The 20,424-nt window shown below is 34.5% G+C and overlaps 1 pseudogene; it reads right to left on the bottom strand.

Moving 5' to 3' along the window:
- Positions 1 to 876: 876 nt before the first annotated feature.
- Positions 877 to 15,038, bottom strand: LOC114371356 (annotated as a pseudogene).
- Positions 15,039 to 20,424: the final 5,386 nt, after the last annotated feature.

Here is a 20,424-nt window from a genome sequence, read left to right as displayed (position 1 = left end):
CTTTTTGTTTGGGTAAGATATGACAACACAATTAATGCCAACTCAAAGAAGGACTTGGAATAGCCAAACCTGGAAGAGCATCCTTTATTTGTATTAGAATTCTCTTTTGCAAACTTGATTTGCCAAATTTTCTCTCTAATTTGGTTCTTAATGCTTTCATGAAAGGCCTAAGAAATTGTATCAAATATCTATAGTATTTAGAGAAAATTAAATGCGAAAAACTTTGTAAGGTCTAGTACCTTTTACAAGGGCCTCAATATCTAGTTAATCAAGAGTGGTCACTTTCTGTTTCATGTCTTATCTAAGTAAACCTAAAGCATACCTGTAAAAAGACAACTAGATTAAACTTTATTCAACTTCCAAAAAAAAAAAATCTAGAACAAGCCTTGTTATTGTACCCTATGTTGATTGCAGTTTGCATCTCATCTCTAGTCCATACTCATAACTTGATTTTTCCAGGGCAAGCTTTTTAATACATTTAGAAACATGTTCTTTCATGCAAACATAATAAACTCTATTAACTAGTCAACAACGTGACAAGTGGTGTTAAATAACTTATGTTTTGGGGGTCGACGTCATTTTCTCCTTGATTCAGTCTATTTATGAAGCTTGAGTTCATTTTTTTCCAGAAGAAACATCCATAACATAATGTAAGAAAAATTTTTACTCAACAAGCCAAAGGAAGATGATGCCACAATAATTCCCAATCATAGAGTACTCTTTACAAAATGAAAGCCGCATGACAGAACTTTTGCACTTCTTCACCGCCTTAACGATTTTCATAGTGTCCTAAATATAAGAAACACATGTGGTTGGAATTCAATTTGAACAATTAATGATATTGGTAATAGAAATCCTTGCATGTAAAACAAAATATTAAAAAAAATGATGAATGAAGAAAGTGGCTGAGCCTTCCATGAAGAGGTATGTTTTATTTTTCAAATCCATTGCTAATGCATCTGACACATACACAATATTTTGCAGCTTCTCAATTGATAGCCTTCCATGAAGATTGAGTCCTCCAAGTTGCTCAACATTGAACTTGCTACTTTTTCTAACACAAAATGTACTAAATAGTTGAAGATTCTTTAGTTTTCCCAAAAGCATTGGCACCTTTCTCACTTTGGTATATTTAAAATTCAAGGTAACACAAATTGGAGAGTTTATGCAAATTTTAGGGAAGCTCCTCCAAATTGTGACAAAAGTTCAGCTTCAGTATTAGCAAGTTATAGAGCGAACATGTTGAATCAGGTAGTTTTTCTTATGCTAGTTCCTGAAAGGTCTAATGAATGGAGATGTTCAAGATCACCTACCGAGTCACGAACCTCTCTAAGCTCCGAACAACAATACAAAGATAAGAAGTGTAAGAACATAAACTTGGAGAAAAAATCATGTATTGAAATCTTGAATTTCCGTGGAAACTTATGAAAAATCGTAATCCCACTTCTTGGAATTGGAAAAAATGTATGCAACCTTTTAGCATCAATTAAACTCCCAAAACCGTCAAAATATCTAATGTCTTTGATTGCAAATGAAAAATGACGGGTTGTTTTTGGTATATATTTTTGTTTATCAACTTTCAACCTGAAACATATGTTCCCACAAACATGTTTCGCCAAATTGTTGAAAAGGTCATGCATGGCAAAATGAGCTTCTGATATGCTTGATTGTTCAAAGAAAGACCTCGATAATAGATCATGAAAGTATTGTTTACCAACTTCTTCTAGACTCTTACTATGTAGAGGGCATTGTAGAAATTTTTTAGCTATCCACAACAAAATTAAACACTCCTTATCAAACTCATACTCTTTGGGGAATAAGGCACAAAAAGAAAAGCACCTGTGATGTGTATAAAGAAGGAAGGAGATTTGGTGCAAAATTCTATTAGAAGAGAGGGACACATGGCTCACGATCCAAAAGGTGAGGGAGGAAAGCATAGCACAAGATTGAGGAGGGAGAATATAAGGCTGGAGGATTACACATTTTAGGATTATTCTAAGGTGATTCCTTTTCTCTGTTCTCTACTTCTTCTCTTCTGAGAGCTTGTTTCTTCTCTTTGTTATTCCCTTCTCTCACCTTACCCCTTCCTATCAGGTGATTCTATTGCCAGTAGACGGCTGAGGAGTGTGCCAAGATCATCGTTCTTCCTCTACTTCATTGCCTCGCTGTTTCTGCAGATTATCGTTGATTCTAGTTCTCCGTTCATTGTAATAAACTATTGTTGAATAATTGAATTGTTTCATTGGTTCTTTCATTGTGCTTCCATGGCTGAGAACATGCGTTTGAAGGACTTGCAAACATAAATTCGTACACATTCAGATGATATTCGTTGTCTCGGTCAAATGATGGATATGCGTTACCAAGAGCAAAATGATAAGATGCTTCAGATCCAGAATTCTATGGATCAAATACAGTTAGCGATGAATCTGTTATTGCAAAATTCTTCTCAACCTCCTGGAAGTTCTCCGAATAATGGATCCCCGATGGTACAACCGATTAATGCTTCTTTGCACGTTAAAGAGATCTCACTTGGATTTCCTCACTTCGATGGAACGACGTCAGTGATGGAGTGGATCTTCAAGGCTAAGAAATTTTTCACTAATCATAATACTCCTGATGTGTCTAGAGTGGATATTGCTGCGATGCATTTTGATAAGGATGTAGTGGCATGGTTCCAGATGTCGCAGAAATTATCTCTGGTGTCTACTTGGTTTGAGTTGACTCGTGCTCTAGAGTCTTAATTCGGTCCTTCACCTTTTGATTGTCCAATGGCTAAGCTCTTCAAGCTTCAACAAACAGGTTCGGTATCATATTATTACCTCAAGTTTATGTCTCTAGCTAATAAATTGTTAGGATTAAGTAATGAGGCTCTTCTTTATTGTTTCATTAGTGGTTTAAATCATGATATTAGAAGAGATGTTGTTGCTATGTGCCCTCCTACCTTATTGCGTGCAGTTTCTTTAGCTAAACTTTTTGAAGAAAATGGTCCTATTTCTAAGCGATTTCGAAATTCCTATAGTCACAAAGATTCCCAAATTTCTTCTACCCCAGTCTCTATTAATGCTCAACTTAAAACACAAATTAAATCCAGTATACCTCCGCTTTTACCTACTCCACCAGGCCCTCCAATTCGGTCCTTGAATGTAAAAAGGATTACTCCTGCAGAAATGCAGTTGAGAAGAGAAAAAGGATTGTGTTATTGTTGTGATGAGAAATTCTCTTTTAATCATAAATGTCATAATAGACAATCTTTGCTGTTGCAAATGGAAGATGATAATGAGGATCCTATTAGTACAATTATACCTCAGGGTACTCAAGAAGATGAAATAGTAGAATCTGGAGATCATCATTTGTCTTTCAATGCTTTGAAAGGTGGTAGGGGAGTTGGTACTATTAGGTTCATAGCTTATATTGAAAAGTTACCAGTGACTGTGTTGATTGATGGTGGCAGTTCTGATAATTTTTTGCAGCCAAGGGTGGCCAAGTTTTTGAAATTACCGGTGGAACCAGCTACTTAATTTAAAGTAATGGTTGGTAATGCTGAAGGATTGGTTAAGCAATTGAAGGTACAAGCTCAAGGCAATACTTTTGAGTTACCAGTATTTTTGCTTCCTATTTCTGGTGCTGATCTTATTTTAAGAGCTAGTTGGTTGAAGACTATTGGCTCTCACATTGCTGATTATGATGCTCTGCAATTGAAGTTTTTGTGGAAGGGTAAATTTACTACTTTACAAGGAGATTGTGAATTGGTACATGTGCAAGCTCAATTACATTGTATAAGAAGAATGGTGGCCACTAATTCCATTGCTGAAGTTTATAGTCTATAGTTGATAGAGCCAGATGTTGTTACTAAGTCTATGCTTGACTTACCAGTTACGATGAAGCCTGAATTAGCCTTATTATTGCACACTTACAATGTGGCTTTTGATACTCTTAGCAGCTTACCTCCACAGAGATCCCATGATTACTTTATTCCCTTATTGAGTGGTTCACAACCTGTTAAGGTTAAGCCTTACAGATACCCTCATAGTCAAAAGGAAGAAATTGAGAGATTGGTGTTAGGAATGTTAGATGAAGGCATTATACATCCTAGTAAGAGTCCCTTTTCTTCTCCCATTATATTGGTAAAAGAGAAAGATGGTTCATGAAGGGTGTGTACTGATTATAGGGATCTTAATGCAATTACTATCATGGACAACTTCCTTATTCCTGCTGTGGATGAGTTGATTGATGAGCTTTTTGGAGCTTCCTTCTTTTCTAAATTGGATCTAAGGTCTGGTTATCACCAAATTTTGTTAAATCTGGATGACAGACATAAGACAACATTTAGGACTCATCATGGCCACTATGAGTGGTTGGTTATGCCATTTGGCTTAACCAATGCTCCTGCTACTTTTCAGAGCCTTATGAATGACATTTTTGCTGGAATATTAAGAAAATTTGTATTGGTTTTCTTTGATGATATTCTGGTGTATATTGCTAATTAGAAAGATCATTTATACCATTTGGAAGTGGTTTTAAGTATCCTGAAACAACATCAATTGTTTGCATGGTTTTCTAAATGTTGTTTTGGAGTTCAACAGATTGATTACTTGGGACATACACTATTTGGTTTAGGAGTAGCTATGGAGGGAAATAAATTGGAGGCTATTCAAAAGTGGCCTAAGCCTAGTAATCTAAAATAGTTGAGAGCATTTTTAGGACTCACAGGTTATTATAGGAGGTTTGTCAAGTCTTATTTGCAGCCCCTTTAACTGATTTGTTGAAAAAAGATTCTTTTAAAAGGAGTGTTGCTGCATTAGAAGCATTTCAACAACTCAAAATTGTCATGACATCTGCTCCTGTATTGGTTATTCCTAATTTCAAGGAAATTTTTGTATTGGAGACGGATGCCTCAGGAAGTGGAGTTGGTGCTGTCCTTAGCCAAAATAAGCATCCAATTGCTTATTTTTCTAAGAAATTATCCTTAAGGATGCAGAAGCAGTCTGCTTATATTCGAGAATTCTATGCTATTACTCAGGCTTTGGCAAAATTCAGGCATTATCTTGTGGGTCATAAGTTCATAATCAAAACTTATCAGAAAAGCCTTAAAGAATTGTTAGAATAGAAGTTGCAAACTCCTGAACAACAACAATGGCTTCCTAAGTTCTTGGGGTTTGACTTTACAATTCTGTATAAACCAGGGAAAGAAAATATACCTGTTGATGCTTTATCTAGGAGTTTCATGATGGTTGTATCTACTCCTATACATTCGTGGATTAATAAAGTGATGGATTTGACTCAAACTGATTCTCAATTATCCAAAATTTATCAAAGCTATTTGCAAGGTCAGAATCCATTTTCTGAATATAGTATTCAGAATGGCTTATTTTTGTTTAAAGGAAAAATTGTGTTACCTTGTGATGTTGGGTTCCTTAATCAGATCATGGTGGAATTTCACAATTCTAAGATTGGTGGACATTCTGGAGTTAATAGAACAATAGCTAAACTTGGTGCTCAATTTTATTAGAATGGTATGAGAAGTGATATTAGTAAATTTGTGAGGGAATGTGCCATATGTCAACAAGCTAAAGTTGATCATGTGTTGCCAGTTGGGTTGTTACAGCCTCTTCCCATTCCTCAACAAATATGGGAAGACATAGCAATGGACTTTATTATTCAATTGCCTCCTTCATAAGGATTTGCAACCATTTTTACAGTAGTTGATAGATTGTCCAAAGTTGGGTACTTTATCCTTATGAAGTCTGAGTTTAACAGCAAGGTTGTGGCTGGAGCTTTCATTACCAACATTGTCAAAATTCATGGTTTTCCAAAAACCATTGTTGCTGATAGAGAGAGAATTTTTATCAGCACTTTTTGGCAACAATTATTCAAAGCTCAAGGAACAACATTGGCCATGAGCTCTTCATATCACCCTTAGTTCGATGACCAGACTGAGAATCTTAATAAGACCCTTGAGATGTATCTAAGGTGCTTTGTATTTGAACATCCTAAGAGTTGGGTTACTATGCTACCTTGGGCTCAATTTTGGTATAATACTTCCTTCCACCAAAGCTTAGGTATGACACCATTTCAAGCAGTTTTTGGTAGACCTCCACCAGCGATGATGCACTACGAGGTTGATCCTAAAGATCCTGATCCACTCAAGGATTTATTACAACTACATGATCAAGCTTAAAGGTAATTTACTAAAGGCTCAACAATATATCAAGATGCAAGATGATAAGAAAAGAAGAGATTTGCAATTTAAGGTTGGTGATTTGGTTTTAGTTAAGCTACAACCCTATAGGCAACATTCAGTGGCTTTGAGGAAGAATCAGAAGCTAGGCATGCACTATTTTGGTCTATTTCCAGTGATTGAAAGAATTGGTACTGTTGCATATAAAGTACAACTACCTGAGTCTGCTAAAATACATCCTGTATTTCATATTGCTCTTTTGAAACCATTTCATGGCAAAAGTCCTCCACCATATCTTCCTTTTCCACTCACTTCTAGTGAATTGGGACCAATGCTTTGCCCATGGAAGGTGTTGGATGTTCGAGTTGTCAAACGTTTAAAAGCTACTGTGTCCCAATTGTTGATTCAATGGGAAGCAACTGAAGTTAAGGATGCTACTTAGGAAGACTTGCGGGATATATGTGAATCTTATCCTTAGTTCAACCTTGAGGACAAGGTTGCTTTTGATGAGGAGGGTAATGTAACGTGCATAAAGAAGGAAAGAGATTTGGCGCGAAATTCTGTTAGAAGAGAGGGACACGTGGCTCACGATCCGCAAGGTGAGGGAGGCAAGCGTAGCACAAGATTAAGGAGGCAGAATATAAGGTTGGAGGATTACACGTTTTAGGATTATTCTGAGGTGATTCCCTTTCTCTATTCTCTACTTCTTCTCTTCTGAGAGCTTGTTTCTTCTCTCTGTTATTCCCTTCTCTCACCTTACCCATTCCTCTCAGGTGATATTACTGCCGGTAGACGGCCAAGGAGTGTGCCGAGATCATCATTCTTCCTCTACTTCGTTGCCTCGCTGTTTCTGTAGATTATTGTTGATTCTAGTTCTTTGTTCATTGTAATAAACTGTTGTTGAATAATTGAATTGTTTCAGCACCTCTTGAGATGAGAAGGAAGGTGGTGATAACTCAAAAATAGAGCAGGGATAATTTCACAATCTTCTTTTGTTAAATCCCATATCTTGCTTATCGATACATTTTTCCATTCCAAAATAGATGACTTTGAATGTAAAAGACTTCCAATTGTTTTCAAGGCTAGAGGCAATCCTCTGCACTTTTAAACTATCTTTGTAGCAATCTCCTTCAACTTAGCCTTCAACTGAAGGTGATAATCTTGGAATGCATGTTTTGCAAAAACTTGCTAGCATAAATTTCTTGTAGTTGCTTTAGCTGATGCACTTTACATGACTGCACAGTAGAAGCAACTTTCTCACTGCACGTTGTGACAAGAATTCTACTTCCCTTAGACCCGTAATTTAGAGGAACTTGCACAGCTACTCATTTCTCTTGTTTTTCATTCCAAACATCATCCAAAATGTAAAGAAATCTCTTTCCTACTAATTTTTCTTTTAATCTTCGATGAACTATTTCTAGGTTTCCACCATCATCTTTTAATGTAGTGATTGCCTCAAGAATTGTTCTTGTCACCGTCAAAACATCAAAATCATCTGAAACACAAACCCAAGCTTTGATATCAAATTTAGCCTCCTCCATCCTTGGGTAATTGTATACATGTTGGGTGAGCGTGGTCGTACCCACCCTACCTATGCTCACAATAGAAAATATTAATAGCTAGTTATGACTATGAGTTTCAGATGTGAGCCAATTAAAGATCATTTGTTTCTTATTATCTCTGCCATAAATAACAATTCCAACCACCAAAGAAGTTGATGGCAATTTCTGTGACACTTTACTGCCTGATCCAAAACCAGAATAAGTTTATTCTTTCAAACCAAGAGCATCCTTTTGGCAAGCAAGATATTCTAGTTTGTCAAGGACTTGTTTCATCCCTGAGTCAATTTTCCTGTTAAATGAACTGAAAGTAGCATTGAAGAAATTTGTTGTGGAAGCAATGACTTCCAAGAATTATTTTGACGATGCCAAAGAATTAAGAGTTAAGCAAGTTCCAAAGAATCAGGAGTCAAAAAGCTTCAAGAATCAAGTTTCAAGAATCAAGATTCATGAACAATCAAGATCAAGATTCAAGAATCAAGAGAAGACTCAATCAAGATATGTACTAAAAAAGTTTTTCAAAACATTGAGTAGCACAAGAATTTTTCACAAAATCTTTTACCAAAGAGTTTTACTCTTTGGTAATCGATTACCAGAAAGTAGTAATCGATTACCAGTAGCCAACATTGTTTTCAAAACTGATTTACAAAGCTGTAATCGATTACCATGAGCATGTAATCGATTACCAATGTTTTAAAACGTTAGATTTCAAATTTCAAAAGTCACAATTAGTGATAAAACATTTTCAAATCATTTTAAATTTGTGTAATCGATTACACAATACTTGTAATCGATTACCAGTGTTTCTAAACATTTTGATTTTCAAATTTAAAACAAGAAGAGTCACATCTTTTGATGTGTAATCGATTACCAATTACACTATAATGGTAATCAATTACCAGTGACTGATTTCGAAAAATAAATTACCAAAACTCATAATTCTTAAAGTGACTAGTTTTCTGAAGATTTTTTCAAAAGAGTCACAACCTTTTAAAGTGATTAGTTTTAAAGAAATTGCCAAGAGTTACAAACTTTAACTTGAGTCGTCAAATGACTATAAATATGTGACCATGGCATGAATTTTAATAACTGGTTTTTACAGAAATTTCTGATTCATTTCTCAACTTCTTTCTAAGAGTTTTTGTTCAATACTTTCTCTTCCAAGAAAAGTTCATTGTTCAAAAACTTGTGCTACTCTTCTTCTTCATTCACTTCCTTCTCTTGCCAAAAGATTCAAAAGACTAATTGCCTGAGAATTCTTTTGTTTATTCCCTTCTCCCTCTTGACAAAAGATTTCAAAGGACTAACCGCCTAAGATATCTTCTATTTCTTACAAAAGATTTCAAAGGACTAACCGCCTGAGATATCTTTTTCCCTTTCCCTTTATACAAAAGATTTCAAAGGACTAACTGTCTGAGATATCTTTTGTATCCCCCTCACAAAGAATTCAAGGGACTAATCGCCTAAGAATTCTTTGTCCTAACACATTGGAGGGTACATCCTTGGTGGCACAAGTAGAGGGTACATCTACTTGGGTTGTTATACTGAGAACAAGAGAGAGTACATCTGTTGTAGATCAATTCAAGTGAAGGGTACATCCACTTGGTTGTTCAAAGAGAACAAGGGAGGGTACATCCCTTGTGGATCTTTGGCTTGTAAAGGATTTTACAAGGTTGAAAGAAATATCAAGAACCGTTGGTTGCTTGGGGACTGGATGTAGGCACGGGTTTTTGCCGAACCAATATAAATCTTGTGTTTGTCTTCTTCTTCCCTACACTCTTTAATTTCCTTTGTGTACTTTTAATTGTCGCTTTACTTTTGGTTAAGTTATTGTTCTTTACTTTCTTAACTTAATTGTAAAAGCCTAATTGAATCTAGTAACATTAAGAAGGATAAATTTTAATTAGTCAAGGCACATTAATAATTAATTCAACCCCCCTTCTTAATTATTCAGAGGCCACTTGATCCAACAAGTGGTATCAGAACAGGTTTCTTGAGAAAAGTTTCACAACTTCAAGATTCATGGCCTCCTCAAATTCTCTGTTTCCTAAGGGAAACTCCATCCATAGGCCACCTATCTTTAATGGTGAGGGTTACCACTGTTGGAAAACTTGAATGCAAATCTTTATTGAAGCCATAGATTTAAACATTTGGGAAGCAATAGAAATAGGACCTTATGTACCCACCATAGTAGATGCAAGCACTAGCACAACAACAGAAAAACCTAGAGATAAATGGACTGAAGAAGATAGAAGAAGAATCCAATATAATCTTAAAGCCAAAAACATTATTACTTGCCTTAGGAATAGATGAATATTTTACAGTGTCAAACTGTTCAAATGAAAAGGAGATGTGGGATACTCTCCAACTTACACATGAAGGCACCACTGATGTGAAAAGATCTAGAGTCAATACTCTTTCACATGAATATGAATTATTTAGGATGAACACTAATGAGAACATCCAAAGCATGCAGAAAAGATTCACACACATAGTCAGTCACCTTGCCTCCTTAGGAAGAACCTTTCCAAATGAAGATTTAATCAATAAAGTTTTGAGATGCTTAAGTAGGGATTGACAGCCCAAGGTAAGTGCCATTTCTGAAAGTAAAGATCTTTCCTCTATGTCTCTTGCCACTCTTTTTGGCAAATTGCAGGAACATGAAATGGAACTTCAACGTCTCAACCAAAATGAAGAGACCAACAAAAGGAAAAGAAGCATAGCACTCAAAGCCTCATCCTCAATGCAAGAAGAAGAAGAAGAAGAAGAAGAAGAAGAAGAATCTGATGATGAAGAAGACTTCTCACTCTTTGTGAAGAAGTTTCATAAATTCGTCAAAAATAGAAGAATGGAGAGAAGCCATAACTTCAACAATGGGAAGAGATCCCAAGAATTTTCTCCTACACTTAAATGCTATAAGTGTAATCAACCCGGTCACATAAAGACACATTGCCCCTCAAATGAATCATGGCCTGGGAAGAAAAGCTATAAAGAAAGAAAATCCAAGAAGACGTATATTGCTTGGGATGACTCATTTGATGGTTTGGAGAAGGAGATCAACCTTCTATCCAAGGACTATGAAAGTGATGAGAACATCTCTCAAGAAGTTTAAGCAAGAAAAACGAAAGTCTGACTTCCATCTTTAAAGATCTAAGCACTTAAATCATGAAAAAGGTAACATCAAAATCATTCTCTTTTAAATTAAGTGGGTTGAAATTTTCTTCAAAATTAACTTGATATATGATGACTAACAAAATTTCATTTGTTTGTCTTGATTTTATGCTATTATGAATATTTGCTTATATGTTTGATTGAGTTATTTTTTTTTTCTCAAAGCATGAAGTTTTTTTTAAACAAATATTTGATGATGTCTATGATTCTTGCATGAATTTTAGTATGATATGTGAATTACTTGCTTAAAAAATCATTCATAAAGTTTTTCAAAAATCTATCATGTTATATATATTTATTTTCATATAAGAGTTTTTAGATATATAGTATTTTGACCCCCTTTCAAATCCTTTCACCATAAGAATTCAGTCAGCAATTAGTTCTGCCAAAATGCTCTCTAGTAATCGATTACCACAATGTGTAATCGATTACAGCGAGGTAGGATAAGTGTAATCGATTACAACACATCCCTACTGCTTATAAATACAAATTTCAGAATTGATGAAACTGCAACTTCGTCTCTCTCGCGAAACCCTCATTCCCAAATTTTCTTTCTGCCATAACTTACTCATTTCTTATCCAAATCACGTCCCACAAAGCCTAAAATTCTTCTTTTTTCATCCTCTTTCATTTCAATCAATTGAAATTCTGAATAAGTCTCTCAAATGGCAGAACCATCAAAGAAGCGCAAGGGTTCTTTGAGTAGAAGCCAATGGCACTCTGAGGCTCAGGATACTCCAATTCCTTCCTCCATTTCCTCATCCTCATTGTTCTCATAGGAAGAACAACATACACAGTACACAAAACTCTTCTCCTCTCGTTCCATCATTGACCCTAAGTTCATAGATATAGATTTCTTTTCTGATGAGAGTTTCGAATGCATTCAAGAATTTCAAAACTCAAATCCCATTCCCTTTATGTCTTTAAAACTGCCTGTGTATTCTGAATTGGTAAAAGCTTTTTATTCTAACCTTGAAATTCAAGAAAGTACCTTGATTTCTGAGGTCTATGGGATAAAGATGGTCATTGACCAATCCCTCTTCTATGATTTGACCCAATTGTCTAGCAAAGGTGTACCATTTGAAGGAACACTGAATGATGATTGGAAATTTGATTTTTCTGTGCATGATGCCCGTCGATTGGTTTGCACCAACCAAGCGGATATGACCGGAAGGCTACTTGCCGGTTCATTGGCTCTTGAAATCTGCATCCTCCATTATCTAATTGTCTGTATCTTACTCCCTAGATCTTCAAACCTTGCACAAGTTTCTGAAGAAGATCTAATAGTCATGTGGGCCTTTCATACTGGCCGAAAAATTGATTGGGCACATCTAGTCCGGTATCGCATGCATAAGGCATTGCGATTAAATGCTCCTTTACCCTATCCACACTTAGTTACTTTGTTTCTTCAACATTTTAACATCCCTCTAGATTCTGAACCTTATGTTCCAATCAAGAGATCTTTCTTGATCGGTGCTGTTGTGGTTACCTCCTTTGGTTACTGCAAAGAGTGTGATGGCTCTTTGGTAAAAAAGGGTGTTCAACCAAATGATGATGAAGGACACTTACCGGTTGAAGGGGACTCTTCTTTCCTTCAGAGTATTTTGGACAGGTTTGATGGACTTCAAACCTATGTTGGTGAGAGGTTTGACTCCTTGTAACGTCAAGTGGACACATGATTCGAGGAGATGAACTAAAGGATTGCAAAGGTTGAAGAAGATGTCACCATTATTTGCAACTGCCTTGATTTACCTCCACCACCACCATCAGTTTAGACATTACTATTATTATTAGTATTTTGATTTCTAGTCGTGTATTTGGCTATATTATTATGACATTTGAACACTTAGTATTTCTTTTAATATTTACTTAGAATGACTGAACTTGATGTTTATGGTTTGTGATATATGACTAAGTGGTTTGCATTTCAATTTGTTTTATTCAAATTATGCTTTATGTATGTTTTAGAATCATTTATGTTTGTTTTACAAATTATGCTTTGTGTATGTTTAAATTATTCATGTTTTACGTACTTTGGCCTTTTTGATGTTGCCAAAGGGGGAGAGAAAAATGGGTATTTTAGAAATCAATATATTATATTTTCAAAGCTTTAAAATTAAGCATAAATTCAAAAAGAAAGGGGGAGAAAGAGATGAGTGAACGGTAGAACAAAACTTGTATGTATTCTCTTGATTTCAGGATTGTCATCATAAAAAAGGAGGAGATTGTGGAACCAATGACTTCCAAGAATTATTTTGATGATGCCAAAGAATCAAGAGTTAAGCAAGTTCCAAAGAATCAGGAGTCAAAAAGCTTCAAGAATCAAGTTTCAAAGAATCAAGATTCAAGAACTATCAAGTTTCAAGATTCAAGAACAATCAAGTTTCAAGAATCAAGATTCAAGAACAATCAAGATCAAGATTCAAGACTCAAGATTCAAGAATCAAGAGAAGACTCAATCAAGATAAGTACTAAAAAAGTTTTTCAAAACATTGAGCAGCACAAGAATTTTTCACAAAATCTTTTACCAAAGAGTTTTACTCTCTAGTAATCAATTACCAGAAAGTAGTAATCGATTACTAGTAGCCAACATTGTTTTCAAAACTGATTTACAAAGCTGTAATCAATTACCATGAGCATGTAATCGATTACCAATGTTTTAAAACGTTAGATTTCAAATTTCAAGTCACAATTAGTGATAAAACATTTTCAAATCATTTTAAACTTATGTAATCGATTACACAATACTTGTAATCGATTACCAGTGTTTCTAAACGTTTTGATTTTCAAATTTAAAACATGAAGAGTCACATCTTTTGATGTGTAATCGATTACCAATTACACTATAATGGTAATCAATTACCAGTGACTGATTTCGAAAAATAAATTACCAAAACTCACAATTCTTAAAGTGACTAGTTTTCTGAAGATTTTTTCAAAAGAGTCAACCTTTTAAAGTGATTAGTTTTAAAGAAATTGCCAAGAGTTACAAACTTTAACTTGAGTCGCCAAATGACTATAAATATGTGACCATGGCATGAATTTCAATAACTGGTTTTTACAGAAATTTCTGATTCATTTCTCTACTTCTTTCTAAGAGTTTTTGTTCAATACTTTCTCTTCCAAGAAAAGTTCATTGTTCAAAAACTTGTGCTACTCTTCTTCTTCATTCACTTCTTTCTCTTGCCAAAAGATTCAAAAGACTAATTGCCCGAGAATTTTTTTGTTTCTTCCCTTCTCCCTTTTGACAAAAGATTTCAAAGGACTAACCTCCTGAGATATCTTTTGTATCCCCTTCACAGAGAATTCAAGGGACTAACCGCCTAAGAATTCTTTGTCCTAACACATTGGAGGGTACATCCTTTGTGGCACAAGTAGAGGGTACATATACTTGGGTTGTTATATTGAGAACAAAAGAGGGTACATCTGTTGTGGATCAGTTCAAGTGGAGGGTACATCCACTTGGTTGTTCAAAGAGAACAAGAGAGGGTACATCCCTTGTGGATCTTTGGCTTGTAAAGGATTTTACAAGGTTGAAAGAAATCTCAAGAACCGTTGGTTGCTTGGGGACTGGATGTAGGCACGGGTTTTTGCCGAACCAGTATAAATCTTATGTTTGACTTCTTCTTCCCTACACTCTTTAATTTCCACTGTGTACTTTTAATTGCCACTTTACTTTTGGTTAAGTTATTGTTCTTTACTTTCTTAACTTAATTGTAAAAGCCTAATTGAATCTAGTAACATTAAGAAGGATAAATTTTAATTAGTCAAGGCACATTAATAATTAATTCAACCCCTCCTTCTTAATTATTCAGAGGCCACTTGATCCAACATTTGTTACCTTGAAAGTAAAGGTTTGAAATTCAGATTCCACTTGGCATTTGGAGAGTTCATAGTCTATTTCATCCAATAGATCCTCTGTGTCAAACACGACATCTTTGGCAGCGATATGCCATCCTCTTACACGCGGATCTCTGAACTTCTTTTGTTCTGCATCATCAACTAGAGCTTCAATGGACAGCAGCATCTCATCAAGTTTTCTTCCATGAAAGTCCATAACAGTGTAGCCTGTCAACTGCAGCCTGAAGGAAAACAGAAAGAAATGCACCAACAATCAATTCTGCAGCCATGGTATGATTAGGAAAGAGAGCAAGTGAATGAATGAAAATGAGTAATTTAAAGTTAAACAGTGCAATGTAGTAGGTTACTATACTGATGAAATGAGTAATAAGCTATTTTAGGAAGGATGAATTTACTTTAAGGATAGTGAAACATCTTTTAATTTCTTTGATGGCCACTCAACTCAATTAATAACTTCTGAGTCTTATTCACAAAACAAATATCCTCACAAATTTATTCCAAAATGATTCACTGCCTGTGACTCCATGCATTCACACATTCACCAAGTTGTAAATTGTGGTCATTAGATTTTGAATGGATGGTTCAAATTTTGGATACATATTTTAAGTTTGATTTACTGATATAAAATATGAGCAGTTAGATTTTCATTCAAATCATGACTGTAGGAAATGTGTATCCAAAGAAGCTTGATGGCCTCAGTCAAGCAATAATTGTTGAGTATTTTTATATATTAAACACAAACATACAAAGCTGTATTCTATGAGTGAATGTCTGACAATGATTAAGCTGAGGGTAGCTCTTGGGGGTAGTAATTAAACCTTATTTTTAAGAAGCAATATAAAAAAGAAGGTGTCTTATTTCTTAAATACTTGCCATCTGGATGTTCAAACAATACTATAATAGAATAAACAAATCTCAGTTGTGTACTTCCCCCAAGCGTAGTGCCTAACTCCTGTGAGTGTGGACATGGTTGGTTAAGGATGTGTTAAGGTAAATAACTCATTAAGTACTTATTAAAAAATTATTACTATTACATAAGAACTTGTGCTATAAATTTGATGATGATACTAATTAGAATATGCTAAAAGAGTTTATTTTATAAGTTTCACTACATTGCTTAATAAGATAAAAAGGTGTTTATAGGAGACAAAAGCAAATTTCATAAGCTCAAATAAACTCCTTATAAGCTCTTCCAAATACTTCCCCTAGTTAAATTAAATATTCTCTTTAATGTCTTCATTTATTATGGACATAATATAAATCTTTTTAAGGACATGTAAAATCATGGCCCAAATAGGTATAATCAAATGTACCTTTAGACCTACATTCCTTCAAAATCGCTAATGCCAACATCATATTTGCCCCTTCACTGATGGATAATGTTGTCTGCCCTGTTCCTAATTTCGCCAATCTTGTAACCTGCATATTTTTTGGGCTGATGTTAATGTGATTATAAAGTTTTGAAACCACATGCAATGTCTAATTGTCTATATATATACAAGGAATTTCTATTATTTAGATGCAAATGTAACACCCTATTTTTCGTAAAATAAATAAAAAGAGAGAAAAATAATTTTTGTTAATTAAAATAAGGGTTTCATAGTACTAGAAAATAAATACAGTAAAATGATGTTTAAAAAAATAAATGAATGTTGTAATTGGTTATTTATTTAATGAAATAGTAAAATATAGTTAATTTTATAAAATAATAAAATAAAAATAGAGTAAATAATAGGCTTAGAGTACCTAGCTATAAATAGAGACATATTGTATTATTTACCATATGTTTCTACGCTATCTCTTTCTCTCAAATTCGTTCTTCCTTTCTTCTCTCCCAAAACCTTCTCTTTTTTCCACATACGCCCAAATCTATCACAGTAAAATTACGATCGTTGACTCATTAACCATTGGATTATTGTTAAATTTGGATACCACCTTTGGAACTTATTCTCGCACATTCTCATCGTTGGAATTTATGAAATAGTGTCGGTAGAGAGAGAAATCTTCCTCACACGGAGATAGTGAAATTGATGCTCCAATCCCTTCTCTCTAATGCTTGAAAACTCTAGTAGATCAACCAAAGAAAAAATTGCTAGAGATGCCGCTATCACTGTTGAACTACACATGTGAGTCCACTTAGGGGTAAGGGATGAGTTTATCACAATTGGGGTTAGAGTGAACATGTGTAAGGACCCTTAAAGGATCAAATTGGAGTTAATTTTGAGGTGTTTCATTCGTTTTAATTTTTCCTATACAATGATAACTATGAATTGCTCGTGTTTAACGGGTCAATTAATGCCTTGATGTGAATTGGATGATTTAATTGAGTGTTTGGCTTTGAATGTTAGAAACCTAGAAATTTGGGAATTCTTGATTCTTGCATGTGTTCTTGAAATTGATTGAAGGGTTTTGTTCCCCATGATGTGATCACATGTTTTGTGTTATTCGTTTTGAATTTGAGTGTGTTTGGAGGTTTGAATTGTTCCTCTTTTGCTTCACGAAATTAAGGTTTTAAGCGAAGCACAATCGTGCTTGATGAGAGCACACTCATGCTTAGTGAAAATCAGTTGTTTAAAGCTTCTGCTATTTTCCTGACAATGTGAATTAACTTGTAGCCTAAAAATGACTAAGAAAATGATTGAATTAGGTTTTGTGATCTTCATGAAAGTTGTAGCCCTTTTAAATGAGGGGGGGGGGGTGAATTAAGTCTTAAAATTTTTTTGACTAACAAGTTTTAATCCCCTTTTAAATGATATATGATAGATTTAGAATGTAGAAGAAGAAGCAGTAATCAATTTAACAATGTTCTTTAAATGTGCAAGACAAAGTAAATTGCAATAAAATAAACGAGATAAGGGAAGAGAGAATTGCAAACTCGATTTATACTGGTTCGGCCACTTCCCGTGCCTACGTCCAGTCTTCAAGTAACCCACTTGAGATTTTCCACTATCCTTGTAAATCCTTTACAATCTTTGAACACACCTTGGGATCCCTCACCCTTGTGTTCGAGTTTTTCACACACCAAGAGACAAACAATCTCTTGATTACAACTGAGTTTTATAAGATGAACAAAATGATTTCTCTCTTTTAGAGCAGATGATACAACTTCAAGTTCCTAACACACACACACACAGGCCCATTGTGCTTGTTCAAACCAGTTTGAAGAGATGTGTCTTTCCAAAAGATTTTCTGAAACTTTTTCATGTAGAAGCAAAGCTTCATGGTGAATCAAAGGTATTTTGATGATAACAATGATGACAACAAAAGATGATGACAAAGGTGATGACAAAAAGCTCAAAGATCAATCAAAGAAAAACTCAAGTGAATCAAAGATCAATCAAAGAACAACTCAAGTAATCAAGAACAATTCAAGAGTTCAAGATAAGAATCAAGAAGAATTCAAGACTCAAGAAGAAAGTTTAGAGTCAAGAATCAAGATTCAAGATTCAAGAATCAAGAGAAGGCTTAATCAAGATAAGTATGAAAAGTTTTTCTCAAAAATTGAGTAGCACATGATTTTTCTCAAAACATGTTTACCAAAGAGTTTTTACTCTTTGGTAATCGATTACCAGATTGTTGTAATCGATTACCAGTAGCAAAATGGATTTGAAAAAGTTTTCAAATTGAATTTTTAACGTTCCAATTAATTTCAAAAAGTTGTAATCAATTACAATGTTTTGGTAATCGATTACCAGTGCCTTTGAACGTTGAAATTCAAATTCAAATGTTCAGAGTCACATCCTTTCACATAAAAGCTTTGTGTAATCGATTACACTAATTTGGTAATCGATTACCAGTGACTGTTTCTGAATAAATCAAAAGATGTAACTCTTCAAATGGTTTTTGACTTTTTCAAATTGATTTTAAGTTTTTCTATAAGTTATAACTCTTCTAAATGGTCTTCTTGACTAGACATGAAGAGTCTATAAAAGAAAGGCTTTGTTTTGCATTTTTAATTCATTCTTTCAATCTTGAATACTTTTCCAATCAATCTCTTACAATCCTTTACAATCCTTGAATCTCTTTGAACTTTTTCTTCTTCTTTGTACCAAAAGCTTTCTGAAGTTTTCTGGTTTTCCAAACCTTGAAAACTTGTGCTATTCATCTTTTTCATTCTCTTCTCCCTTTGCCAAAAAGAATTCGCCAAGGATTAACCGCCTGAATTCTTTTTGTGTCTCTCTTCTCCCTTTTCCAAAAGAACAAAGGACTAACCACCTGAGAATTCTTTTGTATCCCCATTCATAAAGTATCAAAGGTTTAATAGCCTGAGATCTTTGTCTTAACACATTGGAGGGTACATCCTTTGTCGTACAAGTAGAGGGTACTTCTACTTGGGTTTGACTGAGAACAAGAGAGGGTACATCTCTTGTGGATCAATTCTAGTAGAGGGTACATCCACTAGGTTCAAAGAGAACAAAGGAGGGTACATCCCTTGTGGATCTTTGCTTGTAAAAGGATTTTTACAAGGTTGAAAGAAATCTCAAGGACTGCAGGTCGCTTGGGGACTGGATGTAGGCACGGGTTGTTGCCGGACCAATATAAAAACTCTTGTGTGTTTGTCTCCTTCTTCCCTACTTTATTTACTTTCCGCTGTGCATTTAATTTCCGCGTTTACTTTCTGTTAAGTTTCTCTTCTACTCCTCATTCTCTTAACAATTTAGTAAAAGCCTTAAGAAGAGTAATTTTTTAATTAGTAAAGGTTTAGGAATAATTAATTCAACCCCCCCTTCTTAATTATTCTGAGGCCACTCGATCCAACATTTCATTGGTAATCGATTACATGACTTTGGTAATCGATTTCACAGTCTTATCTTTGAAAGGCTATGACTTTTCAATAGTTTTTCTGAAATCTCTTACTGGTAATTGATTACCTGACTCTTGTAATCGATTACACAGATCAAAATTCAAATAATTTTGTGCGTTGGTTCATCGGTTCAAAATTTTCAATAAGCCATTTTCATAAACTCTCTGGTAATCGATTACCAGTTCAAAAAGAGATTTCTAAACTGATTTAACTTTAATAATAGAATTTTGACAGTAAAGATTTTGAGGCCAAACTATAGCAATCAAATTGAGATTCTTTTAACAAATTTACTAAGTCCTTATCTTAGATTTTCTTGATCTTGTTCTTTGACTTGATTCAATCCATGATCATCAAGTAAACTTTTGGCATCATCAAAACTTGCATGATATACATTTACATTCTCCCCCTTTTTGATGATGACAACCATCTGTAGGTAAGGAGCAAAGAGAGAAATAATAATATCCATTTGTGTCGTTCACTCCCCCTTGATTTTTCAGTGATTGCTTATATGAAAAAGTTTAGGATTTGATGAAAAATTTATATATAATTTTTTTTCAATACTTTAGACAGAAAAATGGATAATGAGTCTTTTATAATTCTCCTTACCATCTATCTCTCCCCCTTTGGTAACATCAAAAACAAATTAAGAGCAGAGAGAAGAAAAGATATTATCATTCAGAGTACCATCCAAGCAGAATAATAGTAAGCAATAAGTCTAAAAGTCTAAAGTACTAAATATCCTAATGTAACTTAAATGAGTATGAAAGTTTAATAATTATTATAAATAATTGTAATGTTAAGGATCGGTTGGAAGATCAAAGCAACGGCGGATAAATCCCATGTCATCCTCA

This window comes from Glycine soja, chromosome 10 (assembly GCF_004193775.1).
Source record: "Glycine soja cultivar W05 chromosome 10, ASM419377v2, whole genome shotgun sequence".
NCBI classification, from domain to species: domain Eukaryota; kingdom Viridiplantae; phylum Streptophyta; class Magnoliopsida; order Fabales; family Fabaceae; genus Glycine; species Glycine soja.
Note: the sequence above shows the minus strand (reverse complement) of the source record. Positions and strands in the feature narration are given on the sequence as shown.